Here is a 15,175-nt window from a genome sequence, read left to right as displayed (position 1 = left end):
TGAAACTGGACCCCTTCCTTACACCTTATACAAAAATTAACTCAAGATGGATTAAAGACTTAAACGTAAGACCTAAAACCATAAAAACCCTAGAAGAAAACCTAGGCAATACCATTCAGGATATAGGCATGGGCAAATACTTCATGATTAAAACACCAAAAGCAATGACAACAAATGCCAAAATTAACAAATGGGATCTCATTAAACTAAAGAACTTCTGCACAGTCAAAGAAACTATCAACAGAGTGAACAGACAACCTACAGAATGGGGGAAAATTTTTGCAATCTATCCATCTGACAAAGGGCTAATATCCAGAATGTACAAAGAACTTAAACAAATTTACAAGAAAAAAAAATAACCCCACCAAAAAGTGGGTGAAGGATATGAAAAGACACTTCTCAAAAGAAGACATTTATGCGGCCAACAAACATATGAAAAAAAGCTCATAATCACTGGTCATTACAGAAATGCAAATCAAAACCACAATGAGATACGATCTCACGCCAGTTAGAATGACCATCATTAAAAACTCTGGAAACAACAGATGCTGGAGAGGATGTGCAGAAATAGGAACGCTTTTACACTGTTGGTGGGAGTGCAAATTAGTTCAACCATTGTGGAAGACAGTGTGGTGATTCCTCAAGGATCTAGAACCAGAAATACCATTTGACCCAGCAATCCCATTACTGGGTATGTACCCGAAGGATTATAAATCATTCTACTATAAAGGCACATGCACACATATGTTTATTGCAGCACTGTTCACAATAGCAAAGACTTGGAACAAACCTAAATGCCTATCAGTGATAGACTGGATAGAGAAAATGTGGCATATATACACCACAGAATACTATGCAGCTATAAAAAAGGATGACTTCATGTCCTTTGCAGGGACATGGATGAAGCTGGAAACCATCATTCTCAGCAAACTAACACAGGAACAGAAAACCAAACACCACCTGTTCTCACTCATAAGTGGGAGCTGAACAGTGAAAACACATGGACACAGGGAGGGGAACATCACACACTGGGGTCTTCGGCGGGTGGAGGGATAGGGGAGGGATAGCATTAGGAGAAATACCTAATGTAGATGATGGGTTGATGGGTGCAGCAAACCACTATGGCATGTTTATACCTACGTAACAAACCTGCATGTTCTGCAGATGTACCCCATAACTTAAAGTATAATAAAAAAAAAAAGAAAATTACACTAAAAAAAGAGTATGTTGCTCTATGCCTTAAAATTGTAACTTCTCTTGCCATATTTTGAAATATCTAAATTACTTTTTGGTAATTATGTTGACACTGGCTTTGAATTCCTTACAAAAAGCTGGCATTAGACATTAAAAAGTTGTTTTAATTAGGTCAGATATATGCAAATTAATTTGCATTCTGCAACATTCCTTATTTTAAAGATTATATAAAGATACCTATATAGCTGAAATGTTTCCACATTTTCATACTTTGATAAGGATAGGACTGTATATGGTTAACACTGGGAAGATTATGAGCAATAAGAGCCATACTGGAGATGAGTGAGAAGCAGAGGAACCAGGATGGAAGAAGGGACACACACACACATGGTTTGGATGTTTGTCCTCTACAATTCTCATGTTAAAATGTGACCCCCAATGTTAGAGGTGGGGGCCTAGGGGGAGATGTTTGGGTAATGGAAGAGGGAGGTCCCATATGAATGGCTTGGTACCCACATCACAGTGATGAGTGAGATCTTGTTCTCTTAGTTTAAGCAAGAACTAGTAGCTTAAAAGAGCTTAGTGGCCAGGTGCAGTGACTCCCGCTGGTAATCCTAGCCCTTTGGGAGACTGAGGTGAAAGGATCACTTGAGCTTAGGAGTTTAAGACCAACCTGAACAACATGGCAAAACCCCATTTCTACAAAATATACAAAATTTAGCCAGGTGTGGTGGCACACACCAGCGGACTACGGGTGTACTGCTACTCAAGAGGCTGAGATGGGAGGATCTCTTGAGCCTGGGAAGCAGAGGTTGCAGTGAGGTGAGATCACTGCACTCCAACCTGGGCAACAGAGCGAGACCCTATATCAAAAACAATAACAGAAAATAGCCTGGCACCTCTTCCTCTCTCTCTTCCTCCCTCTCTCACCCTGTGACATGGCCTGCTACCCCTTTGCCTTCTGCCATGAGCAAAAGCTTCCTGAGGCCTTACCAGAAGCCAAGAAGATGCTGGTGCCATACTTGTACAGCCTGCAGAACAGAGAGCCAAATTAATCTCCTTTCTTTATAGCTTCTCCAGTCTCAGGTATTTCTTTACAGCAAAGCAAAACGGATACACACAAACACACACACACACACACACACACACACACACAATGAGACAAACATGGAAATAAAATTTCTATCTTCTCAGTGGTTCTTCACGCTAGCTATGCATACAGAAATTGAGCGTAAGGAGCTCAGGCGTGTGTCTCAGTCATATGGTTAACTCCTTTGTGCTGTACTAACACAGCCAGATCCCCCTGTACCCATTGCATGTCAACATTAGGCATACTTCACTTGTTTTCTGGGGTGAACTCACAAATTAGTCTGAAGAGGTACACTTGCCTATAATTTAATTCCTATCTCCAGAATAGAACAGAAAGAATGAGCAGCCTAAAGAATCCAGCTTGGTTGGATATAAAGAGGAGACCATGATGACAACTAAATGCCCACTGGTGTGAGGCAAGGTAAAGCTGGATTGATTTCCCTGGGACCATCACTGCTGAGCAAACCTATTGGTAATTCATTTTGTCTATTTCAGGTAGCAACATTTTTCAGAACTCTGGAGTTGAACCCTAAATATGTCTTTCCACCTCTCCAGCTAATTTGCTAAATGAGGCAGGAAGCTGATTTGTGAAAGTCCATATGTATCTTAATACTATGTCAAGGGAATCTTGACTTACTGAACCACCAAATTCAGGTTTCTCCTCAACAGGATTCTGACTAGAAATAACACTGTAACCATAGAAACACCCATTCAATGAATGGTCATGGGAGAAATGACAGCACAATGCCATTTTAAAAGGATAAAAAAGGAGAATTCCTGCCAAATTTGATACGGAGAAGGACTTTTTTCTCAACAAAAAAGCACTACAAAGTGCTCAGAAAGGAGGATTTTGATTTTTTTCTAGCTCTCTCTACAAGTACACATTTTCTCTCTTTTATTCATTCATCAAATATTTTTTGAACGCCAGCCACATTCCAGGTACTGTTCTAGGCACTGCAGTAAACAAAGCAGACTGAGTCTCTGTTGTCTAATGGGGAAACACAAATAATAATAACACCTAATATGTAAAAAAGTGTTAGAAGTAAAGGAGAATAAAATGGGGAAAGGAGATAGAGCATGATGATAATAAATGTCAAGAGAATGAAATTTATTATGACCAAGGAAGACCTCCACGAAAAGGTGACAATTGTGCTGAGGAAACAGAACAGATTTCTCATATGGAACAAGGGAATAGCCTGTGCAAAAGCCCTGCAGTGGGAATATGTATTGGGCGATGGAGCAAAAGTGAAGATTACTGAAATAGAGTAAAGGAGGGTGAGAGAGCTGGGTGACAAGTGTTGGGTAGTGGGCTCAGACCATGAAGGGATGCATGGTCTATAGAAGGACTTGTAGTCTGAGTGATAAAGGAATCCTTTGGAGGTCTTGACCAGAGGAATAATACGGTGTGTCTTGAGTTTTAGAAGGATTACACTAGCTGCAATATGGACATGAAATTGTATTGGGGATTACGTGGAAAGCAGGGAGACCAGCTAAGGAGACTATTACGATAATTCAGACAGGAGAAGATAGTGACTTGGGCCAGGATGGTAATAATAAAAATAAAGAAGGAAGGAAGGGAGGAAGGAAGGAAGGAAGGAAGGAAGGGAGGGAGGGAGGGAGGGAGGGAGGGAGGGAGGGAGGGAGGAAAGAAGGAAGGAAGGTTGCTTTTCAATATATTTTGAAGGCAGCCCTGACAGGATTTGCTGATGAGATGAATGAGAGTGGCTAGTACAGTGCATTATTGGCATATGAATAAGTAAATATTAATCAAATAAAACAATCAGTCAAATCAAATTTGCTTTTTTTTCAGAGAAATTTGCAATTTAGAGAAGTAAAAGTACTATTTCTTTTCCTAACAATGATAACATTTTGGATTTACACAGTAGCCCATTCCATGGTGGTTTTGTGGTTGGTTTGTTTGTTCATTTTGTCTTTTGTTTGTTTGCTTGTTTTTGAGACAAGGTCTTACTCTGTCACTCAGGCTGGGGTGCAGTGGCACAATCACAGCTCACTGCCGCCTCGACCTTCCAGGCTCAAGCCGTCCTCCCACCTTGACCTCCCAAAATGCTGGTATTATAGGCATGAGCCACCACACTTGGCCCCATGGTGTTTTTGATGATCTTTTGATATGTCAACCTGTCTAGGCTACAGTCTCCAGTTATTCCGTTAAACAATAATCTAAGTGTTGCTGTGAAGGTATCTTGCAGATGTGATTAAAGCCCATAATAAATTGACTTTAAATAAGGGAGATTATCCCAGGTAATTTGGGTAGGCCTGACTCTTAGTTTTTGGTTTGCTTTTGGTTTGTTTGTTTGAAGACAGAGTCTAGCTCTTTTGCCCAGGCTGGAGTGCAATGGCACAATCTCTGCTCACTGTAACCTGTGCCTCCCAGGTTCAAGCGATTCTCATGCTCCTGACTCATGCTCTCTTCGGCCTCCTGAGTAGCTGGGACTACAGGCACATGCGACCACGCCCAGCTAATTTTTGTATTTTTTTGTAGAGACAGGGTTTTGCCATATTGAACAGGCTAGTCTCTAACTCCTGACCTCAGGTGATCCGCCTGCCTCGGCCTCCCAAAGTGCTGCGATTACAGGCATGAGCCATCATGCCTAACCATGACTCTAGTAGTTGAAAGGTCTCAAGAGCAAAGCTGAGCATCTTCCCTGATGAAGAAGGTATTCTTCCTGTGGACAGCAGCTTCAACACATGCCTGAGAGTTCTCAGCCTGTCCTTCCTAATGTCCTGCCCTATAGATTTCAGACTTGCTGAGCCAGCCTCCACAATCATATAAGCCCATTCTTTTTGCAATAAATCTCTTAATGTAATATCCTACTAATTCTACTCCTCTGTTTGAACCCTGTCTGATGCAGAGCTGAGTTAAATTCTTCCAGTTTAAGCTACCAAAAGGAAACAAGTTATTAGTCACCTATTAGAGCTCTCACTCTTGTGGTCTACTCCTTTATTTAGACATATATAAAACATATAGTTGGAAAGAAAATTCAGCCCTACCCATACAAATAGGATGATTGGTAATATGTTTATTCAGTAACAGAGTCATCATAGGATTAGAATACTTTTAAAAAACTGGCAATGAGTTAGTCTGGTTGTTTGAGACAGTCACCTTATGGCATAATTAGTATAGATTTTATGAATTATATCTCATGGACCATTTGCCTCCCTCCTCCCACTATGTAGGCTGTATAGGGAATATTGGTCAGGTGGTAGAGAAGGAGGCCTATGCAGGTACAATGGACAGAGGATTCAGTAGAGAGAGCATTGATTGGGAGAAAGAAAACATGTGTTCTTCCCCTGGCTTCTGTTTTAGTTCGGTTCCTTAATCACAAAGAACAATGTCTTATTCAGGTTTTCTGAAGAAGAAGAAGAGAGTCTGTTATAACAACCGAGACATTAATCGGAGCTGGAAGCAGAACTAGAGAGAGGGTAGCTTCAGGGAGCCCCCACTTTATACCTGCTACATTTTCATGGACTATATGAATCTCTCTCTCACTTGGCCTCCACTTCTTTGCCCATCCATTTCAACCTCCTCTCCAAGCCACTTGCATTTGTTGGACCTGAGTTTAAATTACAGTCTCTGCTTTCATTGCCTAGGCTCAACCTCATGCATGGTTAACTACATAGTCTCTTTCAACTCTTCTTCCACTGCTAACTCTGCCATTTTCACATTTCCTAAATCAAATTCTCAAGAAAAGGAAGAGAGAGAATCTGATTATTCCAACTACAAAGAGAGTGGTTATTAAAGGTTAAGTGTGAAAGGTCATAACATAGGTTATTGGCCACCCACAAAGGCTGTGGTTGAAGTAGAGGAAGGAGGACAGCTAAAATGTGACACCCATAGTCAAAACTACTGTTTAACCTTTCAGCACATCAGCACCTTGACATGCCTGCATTCTTGGTTCTGCAACGTTTTAAGGGAACTTTTCTCATCTCCAGCCTATCTTTCCCTCTATCCTTGTACCTACTTCTTTTCCTACCTACTCTTATGTATCAATCTTCCAAGGGTTACATCCTGGTTTTATTGTCTTTTAGAGACTCCTGGGAAGAATTCTGTGTAATCAAAAGAAGTCACTGGATTAGGTAAAGCTCAGGAGGATGGATGAGGATGCTCCTAGTAGTTAGCATGTTGAAAGGCCTGCAAGCAGGGAGAGTTTTCCTTCTACCTTAGGAGAAGTCTGTTTAGAAAACAAATTCTGAGGCAGATATTTGCATGCAGTTGGTTTATTAGGAAGTTCCAGAACAACACCTATAAAGGAATGAGAGAAGCAGGACTGGGTAAAGACAGAAATTGACACAGACCTATGAGGTCTCTTTAGCTCAGACCTATGAGAGGTCTGGAGCTGGGATATCCCTTCAGATTTGTCCACATCAAAACAAGAAGGCTTGACCTGTGTAGTCCTGCATCAACAAGTCAATGGATTGAACTATTCCTGGAAATAGGTGTAGACTTGGACAAGTTAGGTCCCTTCAACCAAGGATAATTTCCAGTGACTGCATTAGCTATAGACTGCCAGCAGCCAACAATTTCGTAGCTGGGGGATAAATGCATTAGTTCTGAAGAGGAAATCTGAGTAGTATACCAGAGCATCCAATCCAGTATAGGCCAATCCTTGCATCCCTTGGATTCACGTGATTCACACGGTAAGTTTATTCCATCTGGGAAGAGCTCCTTCAAGTTTCTGGTTGGTCTCTTTTTCTGGGAAACTTTACAAAAGAAAGATGAGTAGCATGAACTATACATATAGCTTTTGCCAATATAGCTGGTTTTACAGCTGAAACTGAAACTCATTTTCTCCCTCCTCTGCAACCTATTCCAGATTGTTTTGACCCTAATTTAGCACCTCTGATGGTCTAGATGGCTTACCTGGTGGGGTTACCCAGACAGTCATCCCTGAGTTCCTAGGCTTCTGGTAACCACACCATACTGTGGCTGCTGTACTTGTCCATTTCTTGAAAAAATCAGGAAAGTATCAAGACATGATCCAGTAGATAACCTGACAACCAAACTTATGCTTTCCAGACCCCACTGAGTACCCCTAGGAGGCCATTAGGAGGATGGCCTCCTAATGGCCGGAATCAATTACCTCTACCAACATTGTTTTCTTTTATTGCTTACTGGACTCTTGGCATGAAGAAACTTAAATGACCCTACAGTAGCCGTAGTTTAAAGTTTAATGGGACTCTTACTGGGCCCCCTGGTAAAACAATTTCCACTTTAGAATCCAGAACCTAGTTTAGAATCCACAGAACCAAAACATGCATTATTGAGGAAACATTTCTCAACTGAGTCATTCACTGGTAGTGATGATAAGTAGAGCCATCCTGGACCCACTGGAGAATAGAACTGTAAAAGGGTCTTTGATTTAGGGTATATATTACATCCTGAAAGATAATGCCTCATCTGTGCAAGGTATCATCTTCAAGCCAGTATCTAAGCTGCTCCTTCAAAAGTCAATTCCACTATCTTTCAGACCTGCAACTTCAGAGTGGTGCAGAATGTAACAGACCCAATAGATACATGGTTATGTGTACACTCCTACAACATTGTTGTTTGGTCTGAGGCTATGTTCCACCATATATGGTGTGGGTAGATATTCCGTTCTTCTGATGGTGCTAGCTGAGGCCTTGGGGTATGAAAAGGAAACTCATACCACAATATGTGACTTTTCCAGTCGAGATGAATCACTACCTTTTCCAGGATAGAGAGGTTCCAGTGTAATCAACTTGCCACTGAGTGGCTGGTTGGTTTCCCTGAGGGATTTTGCTGTATCAGAGACTCAGTAATGAGCTCTTTTGCTAGCAAGCTGGGGAATCAGCAGCTAGATGCAGTTGGAGAACAATACCTAAATCAGCCTTGGTTAGTGAGGATAAATGCCACTGAGCCCATCCCTCAGCAATGATCAGTTTCTTCATGCATCCATCAGGCCAGCATTGGGCAATGAAATGCTGATGACATCAACTGGCTGAGTCATGCTGTCTACACGGCTGTTTAATGCCTCATTCTTGGTGAATGTTTCCTTGTGGGCAGTGCCATGAGATGCAAAGACATTCAAACTTCCAATCTACAGCCACAGGCAGAGGCACACGCCTCTTTCCCAGATCTTTTTTTCTATGATCGTTCTATCGCTCTTTTTCCAAGCCCCCATCCAATCAGCCAAACAAGAGGTTACTTCCTGTAAGTTCCTATTTATTCTTACCTCCAGCCATAAAAATGGCTGTGACCATCTGATTCTCTAAACATTGAGAGTATTACTCCTCATTGCTGTCTCTCAGGGACACCATCAGAAGGTTTACAGAAATATTATGGAATATCTACTCACACCAAACGTGGAACTGTAGAGTAGCAACAGTGCTTTCTCAGCTTGGACCCCCATAGAGAGCCAACCCATTCATGACCCAGGTGTAACTTTTTCTTCCTTTGTCAGTCAGTCAAAAGGGATGCCTATGTGGCTATAGGGAAAGGCAACAGTATAACGGTAAGCTTAGGGAAAGATGACAGTATAACAGGGGTGAGCTTAGGGAAAGGTGACAGTATAACAGGGGTGAGCTTAGGGAAAGGTGATAGCATAACAATGGTAGGTTATCTGGAGGTCCGTGCCCTCTGAAACTTAACTTCTGTCTTTTGTCTCTGCCAATTCCCAATTCCAGATATATCACTTCGATCTTACAATGGATTGCTATTGGTTTAGCTCAACCTTATGATTTGATGGAGGTTGGAAATACCTAAGTTAGGATGGGCAATTCTGGCTGCATGGTCAGTTGAGCTCCCATATTTTCCATCTACCAAGTTCCGGTGGCAAATCACGTAGGAGAGCTCTTTTTTGCTTGAAGTCTCAAATGAAGTTGGTAATCTTTTGTGTCACTTGGCGAATGAGTTGGAACAGTATTTCCAAGTATGAAATATGCTGTCCCTAGAACCCAAATAAGGCTTTAAAAAGCTGTGCTTCTTTCTTAGGGGTGCACAACATGAGAGGCATTAGACTGTCCTTTTCTTTCAAAAAGCTGTTCTGGCATGTCCCAAATGGCTATATTCCTAAAAACAGATACGTCAGGTCCTTGAATCTTCATTAGATGCATCTCCTGTTCTTTGGAGCACATGTATGTGTCTTACCAAAACCTCCAATGCACTTGCCATTTCTTCCTCATCCAGTCCAATTAACATGATGGCATTGAGACAGTGGACCAAGATAATGTTCTACAGGAAAAAGAGCCTTAGTTAACATAGCACAGGGCAAAACCATTATATGCTGCCCATCCCATATGAACACACACTGCTTCTGATTCTTCTTTCTGAAAAGGATGGAAATGAAAACACATTTTTCAGATCAATGACCACATATCATGGATATGAGGCTGTGTTAATGTGTTCTAGTGAAGGCACCTCAGCACAGCAGTTGTAATTAGGGATACTACCCCCTTAGTATCTGCAAAAGTCTACCTGTTTTTTATTGTTTGTTTGTTTTGTAGAATCTAGACTAGTGATTTGAATGGAGGATATGGTACCACTAATTAGTCCATTCGATTGCTCCCAGATATGACTGTCATCTTAACCAGTTGGTAGAGCGATATGCCAGTCCAAAGGCCAAAGAACAAATACAGCAGTTCTCCCAACTACCAAGTATGCTTATTTCAATTTTACATTTAAGGACCAGAGAAATGATCATCTAATGAGTCCATAGACCTAGTGAACTCACTGTGAAATGGAACTGGGCCAGGCCTCCATTTATCGATTGGTCCCTATATCCTGCTTTGAGGGCTCAATGGTGTTTTAGGTCCCTGGATACCAACATCAGCTTAGACCCAGTGTACAACACTATTCAAAATGACTGGATATTTCCACTTTCCCAGGGCACAACTATCCAAGTAGTCATAGGTACCTTGAGGAAGGACTGAGGGAATCATTATCACATATGTTTAACATGGAGTTACAAGTGTCTTTTTCCTAGAAAACTGACCTCTCCACCAAGTAGTACAATCTGAGACTGAGAACTGAGGTTCCAGAAATTAGACAAGGGATTTTGACTTTTTATTGAGGTAAGTACCCTCAACCTCCTTTTATCCACCTTTGAATTATCTGATTGCATTCATGAGGCATACTCTTGTTGGCTGCCCATAGGCACACTAAGTTCCATTAACCACCTCCATGGACTGTTACTCAGACTGATCATTTATTATCGTAATGGTGATCACCTTGCAACCAACAGTTAAATGCTACTACCTGACCTCTGTTATTTTGGCATCCTCTTTATTGCTATCAGATTCCCAGTTCTATAACAGCATCTTCTACTGTCAGCTCTGGTCTACAGAGGATGGCCACCACTGAGTTCCTCATTTATGCTAGTTCCCCTCTCAGCAGCACACTTTTTTTTGTTGTTGTTGAGACAGAGTCTCACTCTGTTACTCAGGCTGGAGTGCAGCGGTGCAATAATGGCTCACTGAAGTCTTGAACTCTTAGGCTCAAGTGATCCTCCTGCCTCAGCCTCCCGACTAGTTAGGACTATAGGCATGCACCACTACACCTGGCTAATTTTTATGTTTTTGGTTGTTTGTTGGTTTGTTTTGTTTTTTGTTTTTTTGTTTTGTTTTTTTGTTTTGTTTTGTTTTGTTTGTAGAGATGGGGTCTCACTATGTTTCCCAGGCTGGTCTCAAACTCCTGGCCTCAAGTGATCCTCCTACCTCAGCCCCCTAAAGCACTAGATTACAGGTGTGAATTCACTGTGCTTGGCCTCATCTGTACATTCTTTATCACTCTGATAATACCATGTGGACCCTTAAGTGAAACATGGTTAGCAGATGGGTTTACTGCTTTACATAGTTGAGCCACTCTAGCATAACCATTCCCCTGAACATTTTGATCCTTTCTTTTACTGTGTGCTATGGAAGTTCTGACAGTTTTAGTTAGTATGTACTTAGTATGAGCCATATCTTTTTCCAAGCTTCTAAGAGTCACTCCAACAGCCTGTTAGCACTGTCCATTGGATCCTTGACAAGGTATTAAAATGCTCTGTCGATAGAGAGAGTTATCATATGAATTTGTTCTCCTTTATCGAAATTTATGTTGTAACCCCACCCCACCTTGATCCAAGACCTCAGGATCAATTCTTATATATTCTCTCCCAGTTTCTGCTGATACATGTTGGCTAGGTCCTGCAGCTTTAGGATGTAGTTCCTTTCCTCCCCTAGGAGACAACCAAACACTTAGCCAATTATGTGGTGACTAGTTATTGGTCTGATAGCCAGGAGGAAAAGTGAAGATAGGTAGTGGGTAAAGGGAAAGGGAAATGTAGCATATGTTATCATATAATATTGCAAGAAAAGGGGAAGAGATGGCTTTTAACAAGAAGGAATAAGGTACTCCTGTGAGTTCAGAGGAAACTAAGGATTCAAGATTTTTAAGTGCACAAACCCAGTTGACCCCATCCCAAGTCTCAGAGCTTCACTGCTTTCCAATTAAGGTCCTGACCTTGATGAAGCAGATTTGTCAGGGCTGACATATCCTTCTTCTCTGGAGCTCTGCTATACTTTAAAACCATTTCTGGTTTTGGTCCTCAGGGTTTCTATGCTCAGGCCTTCTGGCTTTCACTCCTTGCTATACGTGTTAGATTAATCAATCTCAGTTCTTCATTGCTTTTCTCTAATGACGTGACAGCACTCAGCCAAAGCCATCTGAATCCACAGTCTTTATAATTACTTCTTTCCTAGAATTTTTCAAATGTCTGAGGCAGTACACCCATCAGGACATTCCCTTTCAGTATTCCATCTCAGTTTGCTACTGATGAAAGATTTAACATTTGCTACAGCATTCCATGAGCTATCAAAATTCACCTACCACCAGTAATGAGGTCCTAACCACCAGCCAGCCAAAGAGTAATATAGCTCCAAAATCTCATTTTAGAGCCACTGCCTAGCACCACTCTGGTACCAACTGTTTTAGGTCAGACTTCTCAGGAAACAGACTGTGGGGTATATATTTGAATGCATATTTATGGAGAGGGCTCTTGGAAAGAAAACCACTTGTCAGAGAGTGAAGGGAGCACGATAAGGTGGAGGAAGAAGTTAAAACAGCAGTGGAGTTCCAACAGAGGACTCAGCCGATTCTATGGGAGAAGCTCTTGAGCTGCAGTAGCCTCAGAGTTGTCCCTCTTGGATGAAATAGGACTGGGCCTTATACTCCTGCACCAATCAGTCATGTAATACAGGCTGCTCACATGGGTTGAGGGTATAACTTTGTGCCTGGTACCTCCTGCTGGTGGAGGGCAATTCTCCCAGAAATTCTCAGCTATAAGTGGGCAACAACCAACAATCCTGGCATCTGTGGAAATGTATGCCTTGATCTCAAAGAATGGATATATGTGGGGTGCCATGAGATCGATTACTGTATGTGTTTTTGCTCGGCTGCCAGTAGTTCAGCAGAGCCCAAGTGTAGAGTGTGAGAAGGAGAGAGGTACAGGATAAAACCAGATGGGTAAGGCGAGATCAGGAAGGGGTTTTTCTTACAATGGCAACCGCCAAAGGGTAGTAATACCCAATAAGAACTTCAACATACAAATATGGAGTTTAAGAGAAGCACTTGATACAGAATTACCTTAGGCCTAAGACATAAAGTTGAGAGTCATTAGAGAACGCCAAGTCACCTGAGTTTGAATTCCAGCTCCACCCATACCAGAGATGGGACCATGCCAAACTACTCCAAGTTCTCTGAACCTCAGTTTCTTCACCTGTAAAACCCTGTAAAGGGCTGTTATGAGGAATAAATGAGATGATTCATACAATGCACTTAAATACAGCATGGCACATTGTAAGCATCCAGTAAATTTTATGGATTATTGTTACTGGTATATAAACAGAGATTGAAAGGCGAATGAAAGAATTATGGAGAATCTGTAAGAGAAAAAGGAAAAAGATGGCAGAGTATCATTAGTAATATGTCAGGGAATTAGAGTGGACTAGAGATCTGGAAAAATGAATGAAAAATGAACAATAACAACAAAAAGTAGAGACAAGACTTCTTCCTGGTCTCCTGACCCATTTTTATCCTTTTCCTGAATGTGTCCACCTCAATGTCTAAGAGGCACCTGAACCTCACTCATCATAAATCTGAATTCATTGACTTTCCCCAGAAATGTATTACTTCCCTGGTATTCCCATGCTTGGTGAACAAACACACCACTACCCTCCTGGCACTCAGGCCAGCTCCAAACTTACATTTAGTGCTTTCCCTAGAACCTAAGAATTATCTTATAAGTTACTTTTTTCTCTCTCAATTAAACACCAGTGCATGGTATCTCACCTCCACAATATCTTACTTTCTGTCACCTTTAACATTGGGCATTAACTAGTTTCTTTGCCTCTACCTTTCCACTTTTATCTTGACCAGTACTGTCAATATTATATCTTTTTTTAAAATGTGCATGTTATATATATATATGTATGCATAATCATGTCATGCCCATGCTCAAAGCCCTTCAGTGGCTTTCCATTGAGTCAAATTTCCTTGTGACTTACAAGGTCCTTGATCATTTGCCACACATGTCTATGAAGCTTCATTCTTGCCATCACTTCATCACCAAATGTTCCAGACACATGGAACTACTGCAGGTCCCCAAAAAAGTTGCAGTTCCTCAATCTTGATCTCATCTCTGTAGCCTTGAAGAAGCTACATTCCCTATACATGCAACACTCTTTTTACCCTCTTACCTATTTGGCAAAATCTTACTCATCTTTTTAATCTCTGCTTCAACTTAACTTCCAAACAGACAGACAGACTTTCATTTCCCCTCTTATTACACACATAGTACCTTTGTCATTTAATTCTTTCCTTTTCCAACAGCAGTTTTTAAAAAACTGTTTGCTTTTCCTTATAATAAATGGAATACAAGTTCATTGTAGAACATTTAGAACTTTCTGTCTTAACAATAGCCATTAGCCATTTGTGGCTACTGAGCCCTTAAAGTGCAGCTACTCTGAATTGAAAATACACATCTGATTTTTTTTTAAAATTTTACTCTAAGTTCTTGGATACAGGTACAGAACATGCAGGTTTGTTACATAGGTATACATGTGCCATGGTGGTTTGCTGCACGTATCAACCTGCCAGCTAGGTTTTAAGCCCCACATGCATTAGGTATTTGTCCTAATGTTCTCCCTCCCTTGCCCTCCATCCCCCAACAGGCCCCAGTACACGATGTTTCTCTTCCTGTGTCCATGTGTTCTCATCGTTCAACTCACACTTAAGAGTGAAAACATGTGGTGTTTGGTTTTCTGTTCCTGGGTTAGTTTGCTGAGAATGATGGCTTCCAGCTTCATCCATGTTTATGGCTGCATAGTATTCCATGGTGTAGATGGGCCACATTTTCTTTATCCAATCTATCACTGATGCGCATGTGGGTTGGTTCCAAGTCTTTGCTATTGTAAATAGTGCTACAATGAACACACATGTGCATGTGTCTTTATAGTAGAATGATTTATAATCCTTTGGTTATATATCCAGTAATGGGATTGCTGGGTCAAATGGTATTTCTGGTTCTAGATCCTTGAGAAATCACCACACTGTCTTCCACAATGGTTGAACTACACTCTCACCAACAGCGTAAAAGCGTTCCTATTTCTCCACAGCCTCACCAGCATCTGTTGTTTCCTGACATTTTAATAATTGCCAATCTGACTGGCGTGAGATGGTATCTCACTTATGAGATCATAAGTGATGTCTTATGATCTCAAATGATCATAACCATTGATTATGGTTCATAAGTGGTATGGTATCTGATTTCAAAGACTTATGAACAAAAGAAATGTAAACACCTCATTACAAGAGTTTATATTGACTACATGTTTAATATTTTTTGACACATTGGGTTAAATAAAATATAAAAATATA

At 41.1% G+C, this 15,175-nt stretch overlaps 1 protein-coding gene and 1 long non-coding RNA gene across 2 annotated transcripts in view; both read right to left on the bottom strand.

The window, feature by feature from the left end:
- Positions 1 to 15,175, bottom strand: part of GAP43 (growth associated protein 43) — a 421,417-nt gene that overhangs the window by 281,323 nt on the left and 124,919 nt on the right. The window lies entirely within an intron of this gene.
- Positions 5,283 to 13,678, bottom strand: LOC107970729 (uncharacterized). Its single transcript, XR_001713547.4, has 3 exons — positions 7,383 to 13,678; positions 7,163 to 7,247; positions 5,283 to 7,002 (listed from the first exon to the last, which is right to left on the bottom strand). It is a non-coding gene; the product is annotated as an uncharacterized LOC107970729 (long non-coding RNA).

This window comes from Pan troglodytes, chromosome 2 (genome assembly GCF_028858775.2).
Source record: "Pan troglodytes isolate AG18354 chromosome 2, NHGRI_mPanTro3-v2.0_pri, whole genome shotgun sequence".
In the NCBI taxonomy this organism is placed as follows: Eukaryota; Metazoa; Chordata; class Mammalia; order Primates; family Hominidae; genus Pan; species Pan troglodytes.
Note: the sequence above shows the minus strand (reverse complement) of the source record. Positions and strands in the feature narration are given on the sequence as shown.